General features: G+C 48.8%; 1 protein-coding gene across 1 annotated transcript in view; it reads left to right on the top strand.

Annotated features, from left to right (window-relative positions):
• The first annotated feature begins 18 nt into the window (after positions 1 to 18).
• ATP2B2 (ATPase plasma membrane Ca2+ transporting 2) overlaps positions 19 to 25,845 on the top strand; it is a 119,735-nt gene continuing 93,908 nt past the window's right edge. Inside the window, exon 1 of the mRNA XM_039888133.1 lies at positions 19 to 143. The gene's annotated coding sequence lies outside the window, so the exon portion shown is untranslated. The remainder of the gene's footprint in view (positions 144 to 25,845) is intronic.

Here is a 25,845-nt window from a genome sequence, read left to right as displayed (position 1 = left end):
CCACCTGCTCGGGCAGGATGGTACAGTCTGCAGAGGGACCGGGCACGCTGGCTGGGCTCAGCCGCGGCACCAGCTGCCGCACCGCGATTCCGGGGCTGCCCGCCTGGAAACCGTGCCGGATTTGTGGTGATTTTCGTGGCCAAGTAAGTACCGGCATCCCCCAGCATGAGAAAATAAAAAATAAAAAGCGCCCCACTCGGATCTCCCCTTCCTCCCTCACCCATTTTATTTTGTTTCATTTTATTTGCTTTTTCTCCGTGCTGATGGTGGTGGCGGTGGCAGCGTGGAGGGGGGTGCAAGCTGGGCTTGTTTATCTGGAAGCAGCTGAGGCTGCATTGGGAGCTGCCGCTGAGGGAGACACTAGTGTAAGGGTCTGTGTATTGCGGGGAGGACTGGAGTGCTGGGGACACGGGCAGGGGGGCCTCGGACAGGCGGATGCCTGGGGTCTCAGGTAGATTCGGGCAGGCTCTGGACAGCCAATGCTCCCAATGGATGTTATGCAAGGGCCGGCAAGCTGGTGGCCAGGAGGGGGTGGGGGGGACAAGGTTCTCTTACCTCTGAGCCTCTGGACCTGGAAGACAGGCAGAGGATCAAAGGGTGCACTCTGCCTACCCCAGGCAGGGTCCCAGAAAAGAGGCAGCGGGAGGCCCCCACGGAGGGTCCCCTTGGTGGGGTCAGCTGCTGTGTGCCAGGACCCACGAGGTCAAGCCAGCCTGCCAGGATGTGTGGTAGCAGGAATGGGGTCCTGGAGATGGCCAGGAGGCAGGCGTGGGATAGCCAGGCCATTTTGCAGCAGTCATGCTGGGTGGTGGAGTTGGCAGTTTCTGCCCTGAAGCCCAGTTCCTCGGCCAGCCTAGGTGGCCTCTGAACACTCAGGCACCTGGGGCTCCTCCCTGCAGGGTCAGAATTGGGAAAGCCAGCAGGAGGCCTCTAGACTCCCCAAGAGTGAGCTACTGTGGGTAGCCACCGCTTGTTAGTCAAGTGGCCATTCCATGCCACTGCTGTCCTCGGCTCACTCAAGTTGTGTGGGGAGGGGTCTCTGCGACTGGCCTGCCCCAGTCAGGCAAAGGTCCTAGGGGTCTCAGGGTCCCCATGCAGAGACCCTGCCAGGCTCGACCTTCAGAAGGGTAAGTGAGCAAGTCAGCTCAGCCAACAGAGGGTCTTGGTGTGATACTGCACACCCCTAGCCCAGTGCAGAAGGGGCTCCCCTCCTTGCCTGTATTGCTCTCTAAATTGCTGGGAGGAGACAGAGCTGACGTTTAGGGCATTTCCAGGAGTGGCAGGCACCATCCAGAGAAATTCTCCTTTGACGTGTACAGTAGGAGGGGGCTTAGAGTACAGACTGCAGGGGCCTGTTAACTTCCTTGAAGGAGCAGTGGCAGGCATGGGGCTGCAGCTCTGGGAGAACCGTGCAGGAGGGGTCCAGGAAAGATGCTGATGGCCTATATTATTTAGCCACCTTTATATGCCCATCAAGGCCTATACACGTCCACAGATTTGCACAGATGCACATATATAACTACAGCGTACATCATAGTGCATTACATATGTTCCAATCATATACACACATACGGAGTACACATGCCCTCAGTTATACCCCAGCACATGGGAATACAGCTCACATCCCTGAATACCACCTGCTCACCTGCAAAACACAGCATATACACAAATGTAATGTGCATGCACATACACGTAAATACAGCATGCCCACACATGCATGTAGCACTAATACAGGAATGCAGTGGGCTGCACATGGGCAAATCAGCCTGCACATACATAGTGCCCGGAAGCAGCCACAAATATGTGAGGGCTAGCCCCAATGTAAAAGTGACAAGCATACACATGTGGAGTCCCAGATGTCCATACATTAACAGGCACATGGCATGCTGGAATGAGTCCACAGGTGAATGTAGGTGGCACACATATGAAGATGGCCCAGGCACACAGATGTAGCACCTCTGCAGACGCTGCATGCACACTCCCACCCCTCAGCCTCCAGGTATCCATGTGGGAGTGAAGGTGCCTCTGGGTACTGGGGAGAGGCTTTTCCCTCAGGGGACTGACTGCCTTTGAGGACAGAAGGACACTGGCCCCTGAGTGGCAGCCATACCGCACATAGGCCGGAGTGGGGGCCAGCTCACATTCTCAGGGATCAGTAATTAGGTTCAGCAAGGCCATCTTGGGTTATTGATGTTCTGAAGGGAAGCTTTTCCGGTGTTAGAAGGGGGACAGAGGAGGGGGTGGGCGTGGCTGCTGTCCATGACCCAGACCACCAAGACCCCATGGACCCCCTTCTCTGGAACCAGAAGAGTGACACACTGATGTGGGGCACAGAGTTGGGGTTATTCCCAGGCCACAAATGAGGAAGCCGTGCAGAGAAATGAAGACACTTACCCAAGGTCACACAGATGAAATATGGCAGAGATGGGGTTGAAGCCAGGCCATTGGGCTCCCTGCCTGTCCTCTTAGACTCTCCCCTCCTCTCCTATGTGAGTCCAGTTCCAATGTGGGGTGCCAACGTCTTGGGAACCGATAGGCCAATAACTTGGGATTTTGGTACAAGGATCTAAGAAAGAGTCCAGAAGGGTCTCTTGTGGGTAAAGGCAGAGTCCTCACCAGGCAGGTATGGCCCTGTCCTAGGCAGCCAGACAGTTCTGCCAGCCCTTTGCTTCATGGAATTGATGGCACCTAGAAAGCCAAAGCGGATGTGTGCACTCTAATGTTACTTGACCTAGGCCCATTCATAAGAGGGAAACTGAGGTCCAGCCAGGGGAAGGTACTTGTCCAAGGTCACAGTGTGCTCTCTGGAGAATGGGGAATCTTGCCAACCTCTCTCAGGTCCCAGGCAGCAGGGGCCTGTTTGGCCCATGGTTTTCATCAGATGCTTGACTCAAAGTTTAAAGGATGAGCATACCAGGCCCAGCCTCTACTCCTAACCAGCTATGTGACCTTGGGCAAGTCACTTTGTCTCTGCACTTCAGTCTTTTCATCTGTGACTAGGGCATTTCTGTCCTGCCCTTCCTCAGCCCACAGCTGTCTGAGAGCTTTTGGGCACTGTAGAGGGCTGTGCACAGAGGTGTGATTGGCACCAGGACCTGGAGCCAGAGCAGGTCAGCACCTTGTTGCTGAGATTGGCCAATATCCTGAGGGGAAGCAAGGAAGGGAAATCTCTAAGCTGGTAGGTCTCAAACATTAATGGACCTAAAGAATCACCTGGTGGGGGGCATATTCAGGAAGTCTTGGGGGCTGCATTGTCACAGGTGCCCCAGGGTTCAAATCTACTCCAGGGAACCAAGGTAATTGAGAATGGGCTCAGGAAGCTCATAGGCTCTCAGAGCTGTGGGTGACCTGGGCATCATGTTCTTCCTCTACTCCTGCATATCTGGGAAAACTGAGGTCTCCTGGCAAGTTGGCAACAGTGAAACTGAAACTCAGGTCCCCAGCCCTCCAGTCCCCTGTCCCACTACGGGGCCCTGGCGTCACCCTGCACAGCTAAGTCCGGCCTTTCTGGTGGTGGGTCAACCTTCAAATCAAAAATGAGTCTATCTTCTCAGCAGCATGGCTGGGAGGGGTGCTCCAAAGAGACTCACCAGGCCTTATGGTCGAGTCCCGATGAAGCATCTCCCAGCCATATGACAGAGGGAGAATGGCTCCTCTTCTATAAACTTTAATCTTCCCTTTTCTAGAAGGGGGATAGATCTAAAGCAGGGCTATTGGGAAGATTTAAAATAATGTGTGTGAAGCAACTGGCACATAGTAGGTACAGGATCAAGGTTGGGGGTGCTGGAGGACCCTGAGGTGCAGGATATGGCTCCTGTCAGCTTCTCTTAGCCCCCAAAGTGCTGTAGCAGAGCTGTCTGGGTTGCAGGTGCTGAGGGCCACATGCACATTCATTGTGAGGGGTGGACAGGCTCCCTCCCCTTTCCCCACCTGGAATATACAGTGTAGAGTGGGAAGTGTGGCTGGGTTTCCTGCCTGGAATCTGGACACCCCAGCCCACCCTGGCCTCTCCAAAGCCACCTTGGTAAACCTGCAGTGATTCATTTCTCCCAGTTGGAGCCTCAAACAAGAAAATAGTTGGGGAGAATATACCCCTGGACAGAGTCAATCCGATGTGTGTAAGAGCTGGTAGTAGATGGAGAAGATGACAAGGGCCTGGCATCCACAGCGGTAGAGTGGAGCCTCAGTTCACCCATCTATAGTGTCCACCTCTCAGATTGTTTTGAGAGGCAAGTGGGACAAGTAATGGATGTAAAGTGCTGAGCTCAGGGTATGGCCCATATTTATGGCTCAGTGAATGAAAGTTGTCGAGATTAAGAATCAGAAGGTGTGAATTCAGTACCTACCTCTTCCACTTAAGGGTGCCCATAATCAGTTGCTTTGCCTCTTCAAGCCTTGGGTTTTGATCTGTAAAATGCGAGTATGCCACCAGGCTGCCCACTTCATAGGGTTGCTCTACAACAACAATAAATAGGTGACACTTTCAGCAACAACTTCTGAGAAACTATTGGATGCTAGACTATATGCTGAGGGCTTCACCATGATCTATGGTTAGGAGACTTACAGTGGATGGAGGGAGTGTTGTTAAGACCTTAGAAGCATCATACATAATCTAGGAAACCTCTGAAGGGTCAGAGTGGAGGGCAGCATGACTGGACCTGATGGGAGTGGACACTGGGGCCAGGGCTGGTGTCTCAGGCTACAGAGGTCCCCAGGTATAAGAAGAAAGCCTTGCTCTAAGGCCCAGGAGAGCTGGCTCTGGGCCCAGCTCAGTCACTGGTGGGTGACCATGGGCAAGTCATGTCTGCCTCCTGGTTTCATGACTTCCCCTTGAAAGAGGGGGCAGTGATCCTGCCTGCTGCGTGTCTTCCGTGAGGGCAGATTCTCCTGCCAGCTGGCCCTTAGGGTGAAAGGTCTGAGACACTGCAAGTCTGCAATAGCAGTTACAACCACTGTGTTTGTTTCCTGTGGTCACCATAACAAACTACCACACACTGGGTGGCTTAAAACAATAGAAGTTGATTCTCTCACAGTTCTGGAGGGTGGAAGTCTTAAACCAAGTTGTCAGCAAGGCTGGTTCCTTCTGGAGGCTCTGAAGGAGTCCTTCCATGCCTCTCCCAGCTTCTGGTGGTGGCCAGCAATCCTCGATGTTCCTTGGCTTGTAGCTGCATCACTCCAGTCTTTGCTTCCTTCTTGACATCACTTTCTCTGTGTGACTCTGTCCTCTCCTTTTTTTATAAGGACACCAGTCATTGGATATAGGGCCCACCCTAAATCTGGGATGATTTCATCACAAGATCTTTCAGTAAATACATCTGCAAAGACCCTATTTCCAAATAAGGGCACATGCTGAGGTTTCAGATGGACATGAATTTGGGTGGAAATGCTGTTTGACCCATTACAGTTACTAATATTTATTGAGTGTTTACTGCTAGTAAGTCCTTTGCACAGCATCTCACTTCTTCCTCACTATCACACGGATAAAGAAACCAAGGCCCAGGGAGATTAAGAACATGCCCAAGTACACAGCAAGTGAGAGGCAAAGCTAGAATTTGAATCCAAGTCTCTGGTGCCTTTCTCCTTTCCACCTTTTTGGTATGGGCTGGGGGCTGCCCATAGCCAGGAACCCATGGGGCGGGTCCCCCAGCCAGCCCTGTGCTGACCCAGAGAGAGGAGCTGGAGATGGGCAGGGGACCTTGGAGGTGTGAGGGGGGCCTTGCTGGCCCCAGGATACTTGAACAGCCGAAGATTGAGAGCCCACAGTCCTTTAAATCTGTCACTTATGCTCTGTGAACCTTATCTAGAAAATGGGGACAGCAACACCAAACTTGTGGAGTAATTGCCAAATGCTAATCATAATAGTCACTACTAAAAACCAAAGTGTATCCTCAAGTACTTTGCAAACATTTAACATGTAGGAAGGTTATTGCTTACTCCAGGCCACATCCTAGTAACTCTACCATTAAAGAGCTGCATGTGGTTGAACTAGTGACTCAGCTGCAGTTTATTTCTCAAAAAAATGGGGTAACATTAGTACCCATCTTCATAGTTGTTGTGAGATGCAAATGAGATTCAGGTAAAATGCCTAGCCTGGGGTTATGGTAGTTAAAGGTTCAGAGGATGTTTCCTCATTTGTAAAATTGGGGTATTAATAGTGTTATTATTATTATACTATTATTTATTGTGCAAGGATTTGGAGAAGCAATGCAGAGGAAGCACTTAGCTCAGGGCTTTTCCAGAGATGGGTATTAAACTGCCCTCCTCTCGTGCCATCAGAAATTTAATCGAATTTAAATCCTAATGCCAGTGTTTACTGCTGCATGACCTTAAGCCAGTAGCTTTGTCTCTCTGAGCTTGACATCCTCACATGTAGAGTGGGGTTGAGGAAACCTGCCGCACAGGGTAGTGTGTGTGATGTAATAGATAGAAACCTGTCACAAATGGAACCCCAATCATACCAGACATTCAAAATACATTGAGCTTCTGGGGAAAGGCCCCCAGAGGGCTTCTTTAAATATGTCCTCTGAACAGGCAATCCTCGTCCACTGTGGGTAGATTCAGTTTTTGCAAAGATCCTGAGAAGTTGTGCTGTAGTTGAACAAGGGGTTGAAAGATATCCTGTGGGAGGAACCTGTAAATGGATGAGTCCGTTTTGGGTCCAAGAGCCACATAGCTTTGGAGGAAAGAAGCAGGTCTCTCTGGGGCTCCCATGCCACCCCAAGAGTAGTTTCTATAAAGTTGTAGTGCTCTTCGGGCTGGTTTGGGCTACTCCACTGTACCATGTCTGGCTACCAAGGGGGCCGCTCTGCAGGGGCCGTGGGGAGTGTCGTCCAGAGGAGCTCTTCCAGCCTGAGTTCTTCAAACTCCTGCCTCATTGGGCTGGCTCCGAGGTGGCACAGGGAGTTTAGCTGTCACAGTTTATCGTGAGGCTGTGGAAGGGCTGGGGATCCTTAAGAAGCCATTTGGGGGTATCTCCCAGGCTGCCTGAGGCCTATGTGCTGGATGAGGGCTACAAGCTTGTCTGGAGCAAGGGGTGCTGGGCTCCAGCTGACTGAGTCTTCTAATCTGAGCATTCTAATCTGTGCCCATGGGCAGGGAACATGAACCACATGGACTGACTTAACAGTGATGTAGCGTAGCGGTTCAGGACCGAGTCTGGGCCCAATCTGCCCAGTGTCAAACCTGAGCCTGGATGCTGACCAGCTGTGCTTCCTTTGTTCCCAAGCCTCAGTTCTCTTAGCTGCTAAATGGGGACAATAATAGTACCTGCCCTGTAGGGTTGTTGTGACTGAAGATGAATTGTGTGGATTCCCAGATGCATATTTTATGTCTCTGAAACAGGGGTGCCTATTATAACTGGTGTCGCATCACGGTAGAACTAGCAATGCCTTTGTCTTTAAGTATACATAAAGTAGTGATGCATCTTAACAATGGTTGCATCTTAGAATCAGGGAAATATGGTAAATAAGATCAAATCTATAAAGGATTTAGAACAGGGCTGGTGAGAACAAGCCAGTCTCCTACCTGCCACCCTGGCTCAGTCAATGGTGAAATGTTGTGTATTTCTGTGCACCTCACAGGAGGCTTTGCATCCAGCAAGTTTATGTGTGAATCACATTCCCAGCAGAATGCCCATATGCAGAAGGTGCTTAATAATTGGCAACTCAAAACAAATAAAGACGGTAGTATAGGGAGAAGTTTAAAGCAGACTCTCTGAGATTCCAATTTCTGCTCCTCTACTTCCTTGCTGTGTGACCTTATGCAAGTTTCTTAACTTCTCTGTGCTTTGGTCCCACCATCTGTAAAACAGGCATAACAAAAGTATCCAATTCATAGAATTGCTGTGGGAACTAAATAAAATTAAAGTGCTTAGGCTAGTGCTTGGCAAGAGCGTAGGCAATTATTATTTGATGATCTTCTAATGTGTCTCTTCTAGTTCAATAAATGGTAGCTAAAATAGACACTGGGCTCAATAAAATAATAACAATACAGACCACACTCATTTTACAGACGGGGCAGCTGAGGACCAAGACACATGTTGGTCTGCCCAAGGTTGAACAGCTAGCTGGTTCTCCCCAGTGCTAAAACCAGACTCTAGGGTTCAGGCATCAGCCTGATGTTGCCTCCTTGCCCATGTTGGTCCCGGACTCTGTGATTCTTATAGAGAAGGAGGTTCTTGCCAAGGAAGAAATGGGTTCTAGAAGCTCCAGCCAGATGCAGCATCCGTTGGGTCAGGGCTCTCATCAGAAGTGGTTTCTTTCTTCCTCCATGTCTGCCTGTTCACCACAGTGCTAGCGAAAGGGCTGGGCTGGGCTGTGCCTAAGATCAGCAGAGCCTGCCAACCACCCTGTAAGCCTACCAGCCAGGACTTCCTAGCCTCCAAGTGCCTTCTCAGTGGCTGCTGCAGAGTTGACACAGCAAAACTCCGTCCTGGAGAGAGCAAAAGCTCTGGCTGACCAGCTGGTCTGGCCACCAGACAGTGCCAGGGCCACAAAATGGATTTGGGCAGGATCTGGATAGAAGAGACCTGGGTGTAGCCCGGCCTTGACAAACACTCCAAGTGACCTTGGACTTATCATAGTCCCTCTCTGGGCACCTTGAAACAAGGACTTCGGGGCCAGATGGGCCTCTTGGGACTTTAAATGTCTAAAATTTAAAATTAGCCAAGAATTGCTGATACTCAAGGTCATGGGGAAGGGACAAGGTTGGAGGGATGGAGCTCGTGGCTCTGTGTTTGCACACATCTGTGTGGATCTTAGGTGGGGGTCCCTAGGAGCAAACCTGACCCAGCAGCAGCTCCTGTTCATCCGAGGGGGGTTCTGCAGAGAAGAAGACAGATGGAAAGTATATAGCCCAGCAGCTGGGGTACAGGTGCCGAAGGCTGGCAAAGGGGCCCCGGGCAGAGTAGAACAGTGTCCATGCTGTCGTGTATTTGCGATGCAAAGGTTGCTAGAACCAGTCTTTTCCTAGCAACTATCTGAAGGCAGGAGATTAAGAGCTCTTTAGGCCACTTCTAAATTTATCAACTTACATGACTCACTTCAGATTAAAATGAGGCCCTTCTCCCCATCCCACCCCCAGCCAATTTTGGGTTTCCAAACTCAGAGGATCTTGAAGAGGAGAGCGAATGTAAATCAATAAAACCAATATTGGCTGAGTACTTGGTGTGTGCCAGCAGTGTGCTGGATTCCTTGCCGACCCAGAGATGAATCAGCTCCAGAAACAGCTCTCACTGGGAAGCTGAGGCAGCCCCAGAAGAAAGTGGCAGCTGATGGCAGACACCCAGCCAGGGGCTGGACCATGAGTAACTTCCATGCCCGAGACATGACCTAACTAACAACAGTCTTTGGATCCCACAGGGTCTCAGCTTCCTCATCTATAAAATGGGGCCAGTATAGGGAGGAGTCTGTAGCGTTGGTCACCCCTTTGCTCAGGAGAGGGTAATAGAATTAAGTGTGGCTGGGCATTGGGGTCCAGGGATGTTTTGGGGTCTTTCTCTGCCCTCTCAGAGACCTAAGTCTGTCTCTGTGGCCTCAGGGAAAGAGAATGCCAACAGCTTCCCTTGCCCTGGGACCTCCCTTCTCTAGGGAGTCTCTCTGAACTCCAGAGTCAAGCTTCTGCATCAGCTAAACATGAATGCAAATGCTAGGGTTGGAAAAGAGGCCAACAAGCCTTCACACCTCAGTCTCCCCTGAGCCTCACTACAGCCTCCAAGGTAACTGGAATAATTACGGCTGTCATTAACCAAGCACTTTCCATGCTAGGCTCTTCATGCACAGTCACTCCTTTACCCCTTTCACGATCGGTGAATGGATCCATTTACAGAGGGGGAGACTGGTCTCTGACAAGAGCTGGATTCATGGGAGACTGAGGCCAGAGTAGAGTTGCCCAAGGTTACTGAGGGAGAATCCAGAAGCCAAGGACTCTGTCCATGATATTGACTGTTGCCCCCCACCCCCCCAGTGCTCCCATACCACCCCGGCCCTCCAGGAGAAAGGGGCCAGACTTCAAGCCAGGAACAAGGCCATTCATACCCAGCCTGCGTCCCCAACACAACTGTCCATGGAGGCATGGAGCAGGTTCAGGATACCCTTGAAGCTGGCCCCTCGGCAACTACAGGCCCAGATCCAGGAATAGACCATATCCTTGCTCTCCATCTTCGATCCCTAAAAGAGACCCAGCTAACCCTCATCAAGTTGTAGGTACACTGAGTCCACATTTTGGGGAGAGAAGACTTAACATTTTTTAAGCACCTACCAAGCACTGTTGACAGAACGATGTTCAAATCCCAGCTTTGCCATGGAAACATTGTATCCCTTTGGACGAGTTATTGTTCCTTTCTGAGCCTCAATTTCTTCACCTCTATAGTGGAGGAAATGACTGTAGCCATGTAGAGATTATGCAAGATGTGAATGAAGTCTCTGTGCAGCCCCTGCCCTGATGCCTGGTTGCTACTGTGATTATCACCCTGTCTGGCAGCATGCACATGTCATATCTGTCCTGTGAAGAAGGCATTCTTATCCTCACTTTACAGATGTGGACTCAGGTGCCTCAGAGAGGTTCAAGGACTTGCCCCTGGCCCCACGGGTTAGCAATAGTGCCAAAAGTGGGAGCTGGTCAGATCATGTTCTTCGAGTCGTATTCTTGGGGCCTCAGAGGGCAGCCAGGGACACACTGTCCAGAGAGGGTTTTCTCTGCCAGGGAGACAAAATCCCAGAATGCAGAACTATGGGATCATAGGTGGAGTTGACAGCACAGGGTAGTGGTTAGGAGCAAACCCTGGAACCTGAGAGCTTGGGCTTGATTCCCAGCCCAGCACTCCTAGCTGTGTGACCTTGAACAAGTGACTTAACCTCTCTGTGCCTCAATCGCCTCACCTGCAGAAAGGGAGTAAATAATAATAATGTAAATGTGGATTAAATAATTTAATAAGTATAAAGAACTTGGAACAGTGCCTGACACATAGAAAGCTCAATGAAGTATCTGCTATTTGTTATTATGAATCATATAATCAGAACAAAAGGTGGGTCAGGCTCTACCTTTCTCCCTCTCTTCCTGAATCTTGCCCCAGCCTCCTTCATGGCCCATGGTTCTCATGGCCACCAGGGGGGCCCTTCTCAGAATGTCATCTGGCTTGCCACTCTGGTCAAGGCCTCTAGTGCCCCCAGTTGCCAAGTGGATAAAGCCCAGACCCCTCAGCCTGCATTCAGTGCATCTGTGATTTAGCCCCCACCTACCTTTCCGGCATCTTCCTCCATGATTCGCCTTCATACCATTTCTCCTTCCTTGGTTAATTACTTCATCCACTAAGTCGGTCAGGAATTTAGAAATTCAATACGAATAGAGTACAGCTCTCGTTGACATTGACCCTTTTCCCACCTTTAAGCCTTTGAACAAGCTGTGCCCAGAACACCCTTCAGCCATCCTTCAAAGCCCCCTTTAAACACCTCCTTCTTCAGCAAGCTTTCCTGCCTCTCCCTTTATTGTAAGCTCCTAGGCTACAGACCCTGGACCTCTGGAGTCATGCCCTTGCTGATGAGCTTGGCTTGTTTTCCTTTCTGTGTTTTTCTGAGATTTCATTAGAACATTTTTGAATAAACACAATGAATAAATGAAAGGATGAAATTCCTCATTAGTCCTCCATATCCTCTCTTGCCCTCCCACCCCACCCCAATTATGTGTTCTCCCTAAGGGGCCAGATAGATCCTTTCAACAATATAAATCAGATTGTGGTGCCCCCTGCTTAAAACTCTGCAGTCTTCCCCATGATGCACAGGATAAAACCCAGACTCCTTTCCATAGCCTATTAGCCCTTCAAGGTCTGGCCCCTCATCCCACCCCTCTCTCCTCACTCACTCCTCTGGCTTACTGGCCTCTTTTCCATTCCTCAAACCCATCAGCCTCTTTCCTGCCTCTGGGCCTTTGCACATGCTGTTTCCTCACCTAGAAGGCTTTTTCTCCTTCTCCTTACATGATAGATTTCCTTCTCGTCAGGCTAAATGATATTCCCTCACTAATGCCACCCCCCAACCCCCGCCATCTAATTAAGTGAGCTGCTTCTATCATAGCACTTATTTCTCTAATAGTATTTATCACAATGAACATTCTTTTCAGTATTTATTCCTTTGTTTGTCGTCTGTCTCCCCTCTGGACAATCAGCTCCTTGAGGACAGGAAGCTTATCTGTCTCATTCACTGTTGTATATAAAGGCCTAGGATGGGGGGAGGGGATCTGTTTCGTGCAGCTGTGAAGGAGAAAGCCGTGTCCTCCCTCAACATCACACTTGACCCATTATCTGCAAGAAGGAGAAGAATTGATTATGAGAGATTGCCCAGGAATCCCACACTCACCCACGTGCCTTTAGTGAGTCCCTGTGCCTCCCTTAGTGGGGAGGGAGTGGGGGTAAAAAGGGAGAGAATAGGCGAGGGGCACAGCCATAAATTAGACAAGTGGAATTTCTAGTCTTTCGCCATTTACAGTCTAACTGGGGAGAAGGCAGCAAAGAGACAGCTGGGTCTGTAAATCATCTAACACCAGGGAACAACATGGATGGTACAAAACAGAAGAAAGCAGAGGAAGATACAGGAGGAAGAGCTCTCTGATGTCCTGTTTTGGGAAATTGGCTTTGTCACAATGTTTATAGCTCCACTGTGTACTTTCGAGCTTGAAGACACCTTAATGATGGGTTTGGGGGCCAGGCCTTAATAAAGGGAAATTTCTGCTGATTAGACCCACATGGGCCTGGCTCTGGAAAGCGTGCACCTGACGCTTACCTGCCCTCCCCACTCCCCCCCGCAACAAGTCCCCAGCCTTCTCCCACAGCAGGGCACTCCAGAGCTGCCTATTACTCTGTCCCCAACCCATGAGGTGGCCAGAAAAGCAACCAAACAGCAACCATTTGGAAAACCCTATTTTCCCTTTTTTAAACTGCAAATTTTTGTGATTTGAATTACAAAAATAACGCCATGCTTGTTGAAACAAATGGAATGATACAGAAGGGCCTATAGTAAAATGACTAAGTTTCTTCTGCCCGCATCCCACATTTACCTGATGTAACCACTGTTCGTATCCTGTTCTGTCAATTCTGGAATGTACGTTTTCCCACATTTCAGATCCCTGAGATCGGGATATATGTAGGAGTTGATGGCGCATCGTAGTTTTATTGAAAGTGCGTTTTCTTTCTTAGCGGTATGAAAAATCATGGTGCAACTTAGGATTCAACTTGCACTTTCTTTCCCTGGCTTGTTCTTTCACTTATTGGTAGATATAAATTTGGGGGAGTTGTGTTTCTTTTCTATGGGATCGATCAATTCATACTTGTGACTTTATTCTGTCCCTTGGTGTACTGTGGCCATCCTGGTGGCTCGGCAGACTTTTAATGAGAGGCAGCAGAGGCTAGTGCAGATGGCAGGGGCTTGGGAGCTGCCATCTCTGCCATTCTTCATCTGAAGTGTGCCCTCTCTGTTCCCACATTAAGGCACCGACACATGTGCAGTGCCCAGCACAGGCTGCCGCCAAGCGTACACCTGGGGCTGGCACTTCTCTCTTTCCCCCAAGATGTGGTTTGCATGGCATAGCGAGACACATCATTGCCCCCTCCCCAGCTAGGTAGCCCTAAGACCCACAGCAGGGGCAGGGAGTCTGAGCGCAAATAAAAAGGCTGAATGCAAAAAGTCAGCTTTAAAAAGCCATGTGCAAACAAGGGCAGAATAAAGTCAGAAAAGAGGCTCAAAGGTCAGAAGAGGGAACAGAAGGGCAGAAAACATGAACCTGAAAAGACACTTCCCTTACCACAACGCAAATAAGAAATTTTAAAATATCAACTGAAGCCAATAGAGGCTTCTTAGTAAGGAGAAAGGCACAGTAAGTCCAAGGTGATCTGCTGGCCCTGCTGGCTCAGCCCCCACCAGGCGCAGGTCTAGCACGCACCAGGAAACCCAGGCAGCCAGATGCACCTACTGGCCACAGACCCCTGAACTTCTTTCCAGTACCAGTTTCTGAATCAAAATGCTGCTGACTGATGGCAAAAAGCCATTGACTTAGGCACTGTTCTAAGTGCTCTGTGGGGCTTATTTAATACAGCATTCCTCTGGCACTTATTATCCCCATTTTACAGATGAGGAAACTGAGGCTCTCTGACATACAGTTACCTGCCCGAGGGCACCTAGCCAGCAGGCTGACTCCAGAGCACCCAGCTTAACCATGATGACAGCCACCTCACAGTCCCAGAGCACTCAATCTAGCAGGGAGACCAGTAATTGCAAACCAACATGAGGACCAAGCTAGGGGAAAGCCCTGGCAGGCCCTTTGTTGGACTGTCAGGGAACAACCTAGAGAGGGCCTCACACAGAAACCAGCCGATTGGAAGGATAAGTAAGAGCTAGGGTAGCTGGAAGGCAGATAGGAAGTGGGAAGTCTGCCTCTAGCAAAGGCATAGGCTTGAGCGTTGTGGAGGCCACCCCCAGCAGGTGGTGAGCGCTCAGCTGGAGAAGTGGCCAGGCCAAGCCAAGGGCAGTGGGCTGAACAGTTTTAAGCTGGGGAGTGACATGACCAGATTGCCATTTGGAAGGTCCTGTGGCCCTAGTAAGGATGATGGGTTGGATGGACAAGGCTGGAGGCCCACAAGGAGGAGGCCGCGCAGACATCTGGTGAACAAAGGCAGAATGGAGGGCAGGTTCCCAAGGAGGGTGGTGCAGGCCAGCTGACAGCACTTTGGGACTGTTCAGGGACAGTGAGGGGGAAGCCACAGTGAGTCCCACGTGATGTTGGGGTTGTTGGGGCCACTTAGAAAGGGATGGAGATGGTGAGAGGGGAAGCAGTTTGGGAAGAATCCATGAATCTGTTTAATGAGGCCAGAGAGATGATTATGAACTGACTCCTTTGGGAACCACTGACAGAAAAAATGTGGAAGTCCTTCATAAAATGAGAATAACCACCCAGACCTAAGGGCAGTGGAGGGGTGCCAAGGGAAGCATTCATTCATTCTACAAATGTCAGTGGAGGGCCTACTATGTGCCAGGCACAGTGATACAACAGGCCAGTTCACTGCCTTGTAGCTTTCATTCAAGGGAATGGAGATAGACAATAAACAAAGATGTAAGTAGGTGGCATGGCAAGGAGAGGTAGGTATACAGAGAAAAATAAGGCAGAGGAAAGAAGATTAAGAGGGTTTTTTCAAATAGGGGGTTAGGAAAGGCCTCCCCAAGAAGGTGGCATTTGAGCAGAAACCTGAAGGAACCAGGTGGCTGTCTGGGGAAGAGAGGTCCAGGCAGAAGGAGCAGCCAGTGCAAAGGCCCTGAGATGAGTGCATGCTCAGCGGCATGAGGGGGAGTGGGCGAGGGGGTGGGGAGTGGCAGCAGACGAGTCTCAGAGAGACATATAGATGGGGGGGCGCTGACTCATTCAGGCATCATGGGCTACGGGAACTTTGGTTTTTCCTTGTGCTGGATTATGAGCAGAAAAGGGATTTGATTTGCCTCTAGCTGTGTGTAGAGAACAGACTGGGGGCAGGGGGAGGGGAAATGAGAGGCAGAGGGACCAAGGAGGAGGCTATTGCGGTGAGCATGGTGAGAGAAGATGATAGCTAGACCAGGGTAGAGACTGGAGATGGTGAGAAGTGGTCACGTTTTGGATATGTTTGGAAGGTAGAGCAGACAAGATTTGCAGACAGAGATTGATGAGATAATTTTATTATGGAATTGAAGAACTAGGTTGACCCCAGCACCTACCACATTGTCTAGAATCTGGTAAGCACTCAGTAGATATTGGAGGAAAAGATGGATGGATGGGTGGGAGGGTGGGTGGCAGTGGAATAGAAGATGGAAGAATGGATGGGCAGGCAGATGGATAGGTGAGTGGGTAGAGGGTAGAGATGAATGGATGGAAGCAGCGAAAGAGGAAAGCAGCCAGGCCTTGAATACCAGACTAAGAAATCCAGTCTTTCTCAGAGGCAGTGGGAACCACTGCCGGTTCTTGGAGCAGGGGCATAGCAGGATGTGAGTACCGTTAGGGGCACTCTGAGATGGTGGCACCGGGCATTGCCTGGCACCGTGTCCCAAGCTGGTAACTTTCATGGACACTGATAGTCAATCTTTTCTGTTTCCTGCTGTCCAGTCCCCCACCCTCATTCATTTATTCATTAACAGTGTTCAGTGAGCACTTCCTCTGAGCTGAGGGTACTGGAGATATGGTGTGAGTGAATCAGACCAGTCTCTGCCCATAGAACACATTTTCCCCCTTCACAGGGCCACAGAACTAGAGACAAAATGTAGGTTACTCCTGGGGCTCGGTGGCCCTCCAGCTTCATGCTGAGAGTGATGGATTGCCCTCTGCCCTTTCCAGCAGCCTTGACTTCCTGCAGCCTCAGTGGGGGCCCTCAGGTAAACCAGCCAAGACTTTACAACTGGTCTTGGAACCCTAGTGACCACTAGCATCCCCCTCCTAGCTCAGGGTTTTCTTGTTTGGGGTTTTTGTTCTTTAGTTTCATCTATGAATTTATTGTGGTCATTTGTGTATGTGTGTACACTCTTTGGGAGGAAAGGCTGTTCTGGGAACAGATAAAGGAAAAGGAATGAGCATGCATTTACTGCCCACTGTGTTTCAGACTCATTCCATATTTATTTGTTCATATAACAAATATTTCATGAACTCTCACTACTGTCAGACACTGGGGAAATAGGTATACAATTGACTCAAATTACAACACAGGGGTTAGGGGCACCAATCCCCTTCCTGTGCAGTCAAAAATCCAAATATTACTTTTGACTCCCCAATAACTTAGCTACTAATAGCCTACTGTTAATCAAAGCCTTACCGATAACTTGAACAGTCAATTAATACATATTTTGTATGTTATATATATTATATACTATATTATTACAATAAAGTAAGCTAGAGAAAAGAAAACATTATTAAGAAAATCATAAAGAAGAGCAAATACATGTACAGTACTGTAGGTATTTATTGAAAACATCCACATATACGTGGACCTGTGTAGTTCAAGCCCATGTTGTTCAAGGGTCAACTGTAGTGGTGAACAAGACAGAGGATTCTGCTAATAAATAAATAAAAAATAATTCTAGGCAGTGGTGTGTGCTACAAAGAAAATTAACAGGGAAATCGAAGGGGCTGCCTGGGACAACTTGAGTAGGATAGTCGAGGAGGGTCTCAGTTAAGAGGTGACATTTGAAGTGATGTCACCACCTGGGGCAAGAGCAATTTTAGCAAAGGAGCCAGCATATGCTAGGGCCCTTAGGTGGAACTAGCAAGGTATATTAAAAGATCAGAGGCGATGTGGCTGGAGCGAAGTACACAAAGGGGTGAGGCAGAAGTAGTGAGAGGCCAGATCATGTGCAGCTTTGTAGGTCACAGTATGGAGTTTGGATTTGATCTCGAGATTGAGGGGTCTTAAGCCAGGGTGAGACATATACACAGCCCCGTCTGCTGCTCTATTGTGACCCTGTGAAAAAGGAATTGTCATCTCATTCAATCCTTGCAACAATTCTGGGCAATTAGTGATGAAATTCCCATTTTACAGGTAAAGAAACTGAGCTGTACAGCTAATAGCAGTAGAGCAAGATCTGAACCCACATCTATGTGACCATATCCTGCACTTGATCAGTGGGCACCCATGGAAGGTTCCTGGACTAGGAAATGACACGGTGCAAAGATATTGACCAGGAGAAGGTGCCTCCAGTTTGGCTCCTGACACTGTGCCTCCATGCCTCTAGGGCAGACTATCTCCTACAGCTGAGTCCTGGCTAAGAGGCCAGCCTGGGGAAGCAGGTCTTTGGGCCAGATAGGGAAGCCCTGTTCTCAAGCCACATAGCAAGCCAGGTCAGCTGGTACTCGGGCCATCCTTGTGATTCTCTGTGGAATGAGCAGGGAGAAAATTCGGAGACAGGGTAAATTTGGTTTCTTGGCTGTGATTCACAAAGGCCTACTTTATAAAGCCTTCATGAGGAGTCAAGCAAGAGGCAACGGGAGCAGGACCGTGGGCTGGAGGTAGGAGAGGAGCCTGTCACAGGTCTGCCAGGCCAGGGGAGGCTGTACCAAGTATGACCTCAGCTTGCCCTGAGCAAGCGCTCATGGGAGGGAGCACTAAACCGTCTCCTGCTTCCTCTTCTAATCCCTTTGGTCACCACACTATTCCCCTCCTGTGTTCTCACTCAGTGCAGAGCTCAGGGATAAAAGCACTGCCATGTCACTCACCATTCCGTGACCTTACCACTCTGAACCTCAATTTCAATAGCTGTAAAATGAGATGATAAACCTTCCTGGGCAGGACTTCAATGAGGAAGCAACACAAGTCCTTCACTCAATGCCTGGGACATAGTAAGTGCTCGGTTTAAAAAGCAGATAGATACCACCTCTGTGATGGCAAGGATGACAATGGCTACCTAGCCTCCTAAAATCTCCTGGCCTCTTGCCCCCTGCCTCTGCCTCCCTCCTCTCACACCCCGTCTCCCCATCTGAGACCACACAGGACTCAAGCTGAGCCCTCACCCAGCAGATGGGGTCCCACTGAGTCAGCTCTGCCCAGGCTCTGTGCCCAGACTTTCTATCTCATTCTTATCTTATCCTCATGACAAGTGTGAAGTACATGGCCATTTCATGGCTGAGGAAACTGAGGCTCAGAGCCATGAAGGAGTCTGCACAGAAAGTGAGGAGCTAGGCTCGGATCCAAGTCTACACAGGAAATCGCCTCTTAACCCCAGTTGCATAGGTTTCTTCTTGGGCTGTCAGTGGAAGCTGTATTCTATCGAGGGCCTCTGAAGTGGAAAGGGATTTCCCTGCATTTGGAGAAGAGGTTTCAAGTGAAGGGAGAGGTGAGACATTGGGTCCTTGCCCCAATTCTGCCATAGCTGGGGATTTAGGGCTGTGGGGGCCCTACAGGGGGTTCAGTAGGACAGAGTCAGAGCTAAGATGAGCAAAGACCAGCCTGGCTGGTGAGTGAAGACAGAGGCCGGAATGGGACAGACAGATGGTGAGGAATTAACCAAGGCAGGAGTGGGTATTGGCTGCAGCAGGTGGGTGTGGAGAGCTCAGAATGCCACAGAGACCCCCCAGAGCCAGCGGCAGTGGAATAGCTCTGGGGATGAAGGCAGGAAAGACACTGAGAGCAGCCCCAGGATCCTCACCATTGTGTAAATCCCCAGCCAGTCCCTTCTTCTCATGGAAAGGCAGTTGGGGGAGCTGTGTGCCCATGGGAGAGGCAGATGGTGGTCAGGCAGTGAGGAGGATGTCTGCTCACCTGCCAGCTCGTACCCTCAAGGACCTACAGAGTGTTCAGGTCTTTCTCTCCCTCCCAGGAAGCCTCTAGTCCCTTTAGATTCCCCCAGAGTTTCTCTGAACTCTTCTTGGCCTCAGTCTGCAGGACTCAGGAGACCCAAAGTAATTAACCAAGATGGGAGGAGGTACTGGCTGCACAGAGCCAGTACATGTCACTAATGCTTCAGACCTTAAAGAGAATCTCCCCAACTGCCTCCTTTCACAGGGAGGAGCTAGGCTCAGAGAGGTCTAGTAGCTGCTCAAGGTCACACAGAGAACAGGTGGCAGAGAAAATCAACTCTGAGCTTGTGACGCTTCTGGTGGTGGGGGACACCTTCATTGTTTCCGTCCAGGAGAGAAAGACGTCCCCATTTTCCTTGATCCCTGGGCCTCTGGGTGCCCAGCTCTGTGGTGGCGGCTGATGGTGATGTGCTGGCCCCAAAGCCCTTACATGGGCAGCTCCAGCATCTGCGCAGGCTACAGTGGACCAGTCCAGCAGTTTCTTTTTGGAAGGTTTTTCAGGGAGGTGTTTGGAGGCCAGCCAGTAGGTCTTTTCCATCACCATGGAAATTTCCAACAATGAAATTATTAAAACCTCCCGTGGCCCTTCTCCCACCCCACTTTGTTATGAAAAACAGCTCCTTGGTGGCCAGGCAGGGGACAGAGCAGCTAAGATCCCAGAATGAAATCTGCAGAGAATTCCCCAAGGAGAGATTCCCAAGTAGATGGCTAATCGGACCCAGGGGATCCCCTTTTGGAATCCAGGCAGCCTCTCAGGAAGGGATTTCCAGCTGCTCTGGGCCAGGAGCCAGGCGCCTCCTGAGCCCAGGAACTCCTCCTACTGTCAGTGCTTGGGTGGTGTTGGCAGGATAGTCAGGGCCTTGCACATCTTTGATGCTCAATAAATGTTGGCTGTTAAATAGTTACATAGGTGGGTTAATAAGGAAAGACAAAAGGTGGGAGGGTAAGGTAAGTTCCATTAGGCATCACTTGTGCCGTGAGACCTTAGTCAATCACTTCACTCCTGTGCTGTCCAACTTCCTGTAAAATGGAGACAATTATACATGTTATTCAGGGTGGGTTGAAATGAGAAATAATGCATGTGAAGTGCCTGTCTCAATAGACAGCAGTGACTTTGATTGTCTCCATCATCACCCTCAAAACGAGATAGAATAGAAAACATGTGAGCTTGGGAGACAGCACTGAATCTGTCTCTGAAAATCCCTCTTGTTAGCTGTGTCACCTTTGGCAAGCAACTTCACCTCTCTGGGCCTCAGTTTTCTCATCCATTAAATGGAGATAAAAAAGAGTACCTGTTACAGGGTTGATTATAGGAATCAAATAAGAGTCAAATTGGCCTAGGAGTGATTGGGGCAGACCTCTCCAAGGAGGTGACATTTGATCAGGGATCTCAAGAGGTTAAGGAGTGAGACAGGTAGACATCTGGGGAAAGAGCACTCCGGGCAGAGGGAACAACATGTGCAAAAGTCCTGAGGTGGGAATGTGCTGGCATGTTGGAAGAACAGAAAAGGGGATGGGTGGGGTGAGGAAGGGTTGGCCAGTTGAATTAATTGGGACTCCCTTCAGAAGCAAGTAATGTAAATGCCAACTCAAGTAAGCCTAAGAAAAAATTATGCATTGGCTAACCTAACAGGAAAAGACGAAGCAGAGGTGTTGACTTCAGGTATGGCTGTATCCTGGAACTCAAATGAGGTCTTTTCATGACTCAGCTCTGCTTGCATCTATGTTATCTTCATTTTCAGGAAGGTGCCACCAGCTGCAGGCCAACCTTCTACCCATCTGTAGTTGCAACAAAAAGAGAAGGCATGGCAGGTGGGAGCAGACTGGATCTAGTGTGGCTGGAACAGAAAGTTGAGAGGAGACAGGGGGACGAGCAGGGCCGAACACCTAGGCCCGGCCTTGTAGATCCCAGTAAAGAGTTTGGACTTAGTTCTGAGTGTGCTAGAAGCCATTGGAAGGTTTTAAGGAGGGATGTGACATGATCCAATTTATGTTTCAGGGATATCATTCTGGTTGCTGTGTGGAGAATGGATTGCAAGAACAAGGAGCAGCAGGGAGATTAACGAGGAGGCTAGTGGGATCACCTAGGTAGGCATTGATGGTGGAAGCAGAGACGAAGAGAAAGGGATGGGCTTGAGAGAGACTTAGGAGAAACCTGGACCAAGCTTGGGGTCTAAGTGAGCGTAGAGACACTAGCAAGAACTTGGCAAGATCTTAGCCCCAAAGCAACTAGAGTGTGGGATGGAGCTCTTTTCCAGGCACAAGGCAAGAGCCAGTCCCTAGAGTTGGGGCCCTTTTGCCCAGATGACACAAGCCCCCCGAGCCAGAAGACTAGGCTTGGAATCCTCTCCCAGTTAGGAGTCAGCTGGGCCCAAAACCTGGAGCTTGCAGGTGGAGTCCAAGTGGAAGAACTATGAGAAAGGAAGGGTAGAGAGGGCAAGAAGCCTACTCAGCAGACCATGGGAGGCCAGAATTGAGGGAGGCCCTGCTTTAGCCATGGTCATCCCCTGTTCCTTTACTCCTAGGTTCAGGCCAGTCCAGGACCCCCTGAGAGGAATATCAGAGTCCAGCCTGGGTCCCAGAGCTTCTAAGGACCTTTCCTGGCCATCACTTTGTACCTAAGGACAGCTTAGGAGTCTCCCCTGCCCACTAGGGAGACTGGCTTGAGTCACATGAAAAGGAAGAATTGCCCAGATGCTAGGCTTTTAGGAGACAGTGGGCCCACCTTGGGGTCACTTGCCTCTTGACCCACCAGACTGGACTAAATCTTGGGCCACTTCTGGTGTGGGTCTACTTTGGATGTCCAGGCAGCTGAGCCATGATCATCTTTCTAAGGTTCCTGTTCTGACCAGGTTTAAGTATGGTCGGATCCAATTACAGCTAAGTTAAACCTCCCAAGTCGTGTACCTGGGGTCAATTCTCAAAGACTGCGTGGTTCAGAAGGGACTCAGTTCTCCATATACCATTCTAGGGATATATCCATGCCCAGATTTTGTAACGAATGAAGAGAAGACTGAGGCACAGAGAACCTAGGAGAGTTTGACTCTACTAGGGAGCATAGCTGGGCTCAAGGCCATCCGTAGAGCACCTCTTTGAGGATCAGCACTTTTGCACATGTCATCTCTTCTAATACAACAATTCAGATGAGGAAACTCAGGCCGAGAAAGGGCCTGCATGGCGTTTGTCACATAATAAGTTCCCAGAAAATTTAAAACTGACGGAAAGTCAGTATCATCCTCTGCTCCCTAGAGATCACTCACTGAACGTCATGGCTTCCCACTTTGTAAAGAACATTCATAGCAAAGGAAATCAATCTTTTCATTTCATGCATCCATCCTCCTCCCTTCCTCCCTTTCTTCCTTTTTTCTTTCCTTCCTCCCCAAACTATTTATAGATGATCTGCTGCATGCTAGACACTCTGCTAGGTCCTTGGATACAATAGTTATTAAAAAACACAAGCCCCACTCTCAGTGGTCTAATGTGGAACATTAATCCAACAGTCACACAAATACATGTCAAATACAATATAGTAGGTGAATTAGGAAAGGCCTCTCTGAGAATGTGGGATTAAGCCCAGAGTAGAAGAATGAGTAGGAGTTTACCAGATGATGATGGGGAGGGAACAATATTAGCATTCCAGGCAGAAGGAACAGAACAAACAAAGGCCTGGTGGGGAGAATGAGTAGTGTGGCTGGAGCAGAGGGAGTCAGGAAAATGGGGTGTTGGGTGCGGCTAGAAGAGCCGGGGCAGGCCACTTAAGGCTTTGAAGATCACATTAAAAAGTTTTGTCTTTATCCTTAGAGCCACATTGGTAGGGATGAGATTGTGATGTGATGAAAATTGATTTTCCAGCTGCCAGCAGGGAAGCCAGTTAAGAGGCTACTATAGTCATCTAGGCAAGAGATGGGAAAAACTTGAACAGAGGCAGGGGCTATGGAAAGGCAGGGAAATGTAGGCAAGGAACAAAATCAACAGAACTTGGATGATGAAGAGGAAAGTGACAGGCATGATTCTTGTTTTCTGACACACTGACAGTGAACCCCAGGGGAGAATGAGGTAGGGGTAGGAAGCTTAAGGGTTGGATTTCAGAAGTGTTACGTTTGCACCCCTCCCTCACACCATACATCAAAGGATTCTATCAACAGAGTAAAAAGACAACCCATGGAATAGGAAAACACCCTGCAAATCATATGTCCGATAAGGGATTAATATCCAGAACGTATAAAGAACTCCTATAACTCAACAAGTAAAAGACAAGCAACCCAATTAAAAAATGGGCAACAGATTGAATAGACATTTCTCCAAAGAAGATACGCAAATAGCCAATAAACACATGAAAAGGTGCTCAACATCACTAATCACTAGGGAAATACAAATTAAAACTACAGTGAGAGTCCACTTCACACTCTTAGGATGGCAATTATAAACACAAAACAAAACAAAATAATAAGTGTTGGTGAGGATGTGGTGAAATTGGGACCTTGTATGCTGTTGGTGAAACTATAAAATGGTGCAGCTGCTGTGGGAAAATGTATGGTGGTTCTTCAAAAAAAAAAAAATAGAATTACCATATGATCCAGCAATTCCATTTCTGGGTATATACCCAAAAGAATTAAAAGCAAGGACTCAACCAGATATTTGTACACCCCATTTCATAGCAGCATTATTCACAATAGCCACGATGGGGAAGCAACTCAAGGATCCATCGACAGATGAATAGATAAGCAAAATGTGGTCTATACATATAAGGGAATATTATTTGGCCTTAAAAAGGGAGGAACTTCTGACATATGCTACAACATGAATGAACCTCGAAGACATTGTATTAAATGTCATAAAAGGACAAATGCATGATTCCACTTACATGAGTTCCCTAGAGTAGTCAAAGTCATAGAGACAAAAGGGAAATGATGGTTGCCAGGGTTTGGAGAGAGGGGAGAATAGGGAGTTAATGTTTAACAGGTAAACAGTTTGGGAAGATGAAAAAGTTCTGGAGATGGATAGTGGTGATGGTTGCACAACAACGCGAATGCACTTAATGCTGCTGAATTATACTCTTAAAATGATTAAAACCGTAAATTTTATTATGTAGGTTTAACCACAATAAAGAGTAGATAAAAAAATTAAATTGAGATAACTTGTAGATCTAAACATAAAAGCTACAGCTATAAAGCTTCTAGAATAAAACAAAGGAGAACATCTTCACCACCTAGGAATAAGAAACAATTTTTCAGAGAAGACACAAAAATACTCATCATAAAAGAAAAACCTGACAAGTTGGACTTAAGATCTGTTGCGTATGAGCTGTGAGAACATCCAAGGAGGAAGCTAGTGCCCGTTGCTTGAGATGAGGCCTGGACTGGAGGAATCCCACGTGAGGCTCCTATAGCTATATTTCAAACTACAATCTGCCTTTTGGGCCTACAATGGGGTCACCTACCTTATGACCCACCAAACTAGACTAAGCGACTTTGGGCCACTTTCGGAATGGGTCTCGTGGTGGATGTTGAAGCAGATGAGACCCTGAGCATTTTTCCAAGGTACCTGCTCTGAGCTGCATCTCACTGGGGTGCAGTTTAGACCATCCATCTACTTCTCTGGCTAAAATCGGGGTGCGTCTGTGATAACAGCTCTCTGACCAACTCTGTTGCCTTCATTCCTGTCCCCAGGGCTAATGAGGGAGTCAGATGAAATCTAATTTCCTCTAAACTAGAGGCTGATCAATTACGATTACAGGAACTTGCTGTCTGGAAGAATTAGCTTTGTATTTTGCTTGGAAAAGAACAGCATCAGAATTCTTTCTCCTCCTCCATTTCAGCGTGGAGGGAAGTTGGTTATTACAGGATCCCAAGCCATGGGACCATGGGAAAGCTGTGGATCAAGAGGTGATTTTCAAATGGCCTTGTCTTGCTGAGGGTCTCCAAGCGTGGAGTCCCAGCCTTGAACCTTTCTCAAACCATCTCCAGGCCCCTGGGTTTCCTGGTATCACCATCTTGGTACTTCTACCTGGCATTCCTTGGAAAGCAGGGAATTGACTTGGTCCCAGTAGACTGTAATTTTGGGGCTATGTGGGACGAATGGGCCAGAGTTTCCTTTGAGAAGCTAATGAAAGCCACAGGCTTCCTACTCAGAAAAATGTAAATCTACACAAACCTTTACAGAGAAACTTACATGGGCCTCAGCTAAAGACAACCTGATCTGGGGACCCCTGAAATGGTCCTAAATCTACCCAAAGTGCTTGCCCGCTTTGCTCTATGATTATCTTCTGGGGGAGGTATGATTATGCAGATTTTGCAAATGAAAAAATACTAAGGCTCAGAGTGGGTAACCCAGGCTGCCTGCCTAGCCCCAAAAGGAGTAACAGGTCCTATAAGCAGAGGATTCCCAAATTCACTTTTTCTTTGTGTACAGTCTGGAGGCCCGGCTTCACCCACCCACCCCCACCCCTAGCTGCTCCAACTAAGAGGAGGTAATATAAAGTGAGGGGGGATGGGAGGAGAAGGGACTAACCCCTGGAGGGAAGGGATTTGATCTGATTCAACTTTGAATATCCAG

This window comes from Pteropus medius, unplaced genomic scaffold (assembly GCF_902729225.1).
Source record: "Pteropus medius unplaced genomic scaffold, Ma_sr-lr_union100, whole genome shotgun sequence".
Classification (NCBI taxonomy): Eukaryota; Metazoa; Chordata; class Mammalia; order Chiroptera; family Pteropodidae; genus Pteropus; species Pteropus medius.
This window is presented reverse-complemented; position numbering and strand designations above follow the sequence as displayed.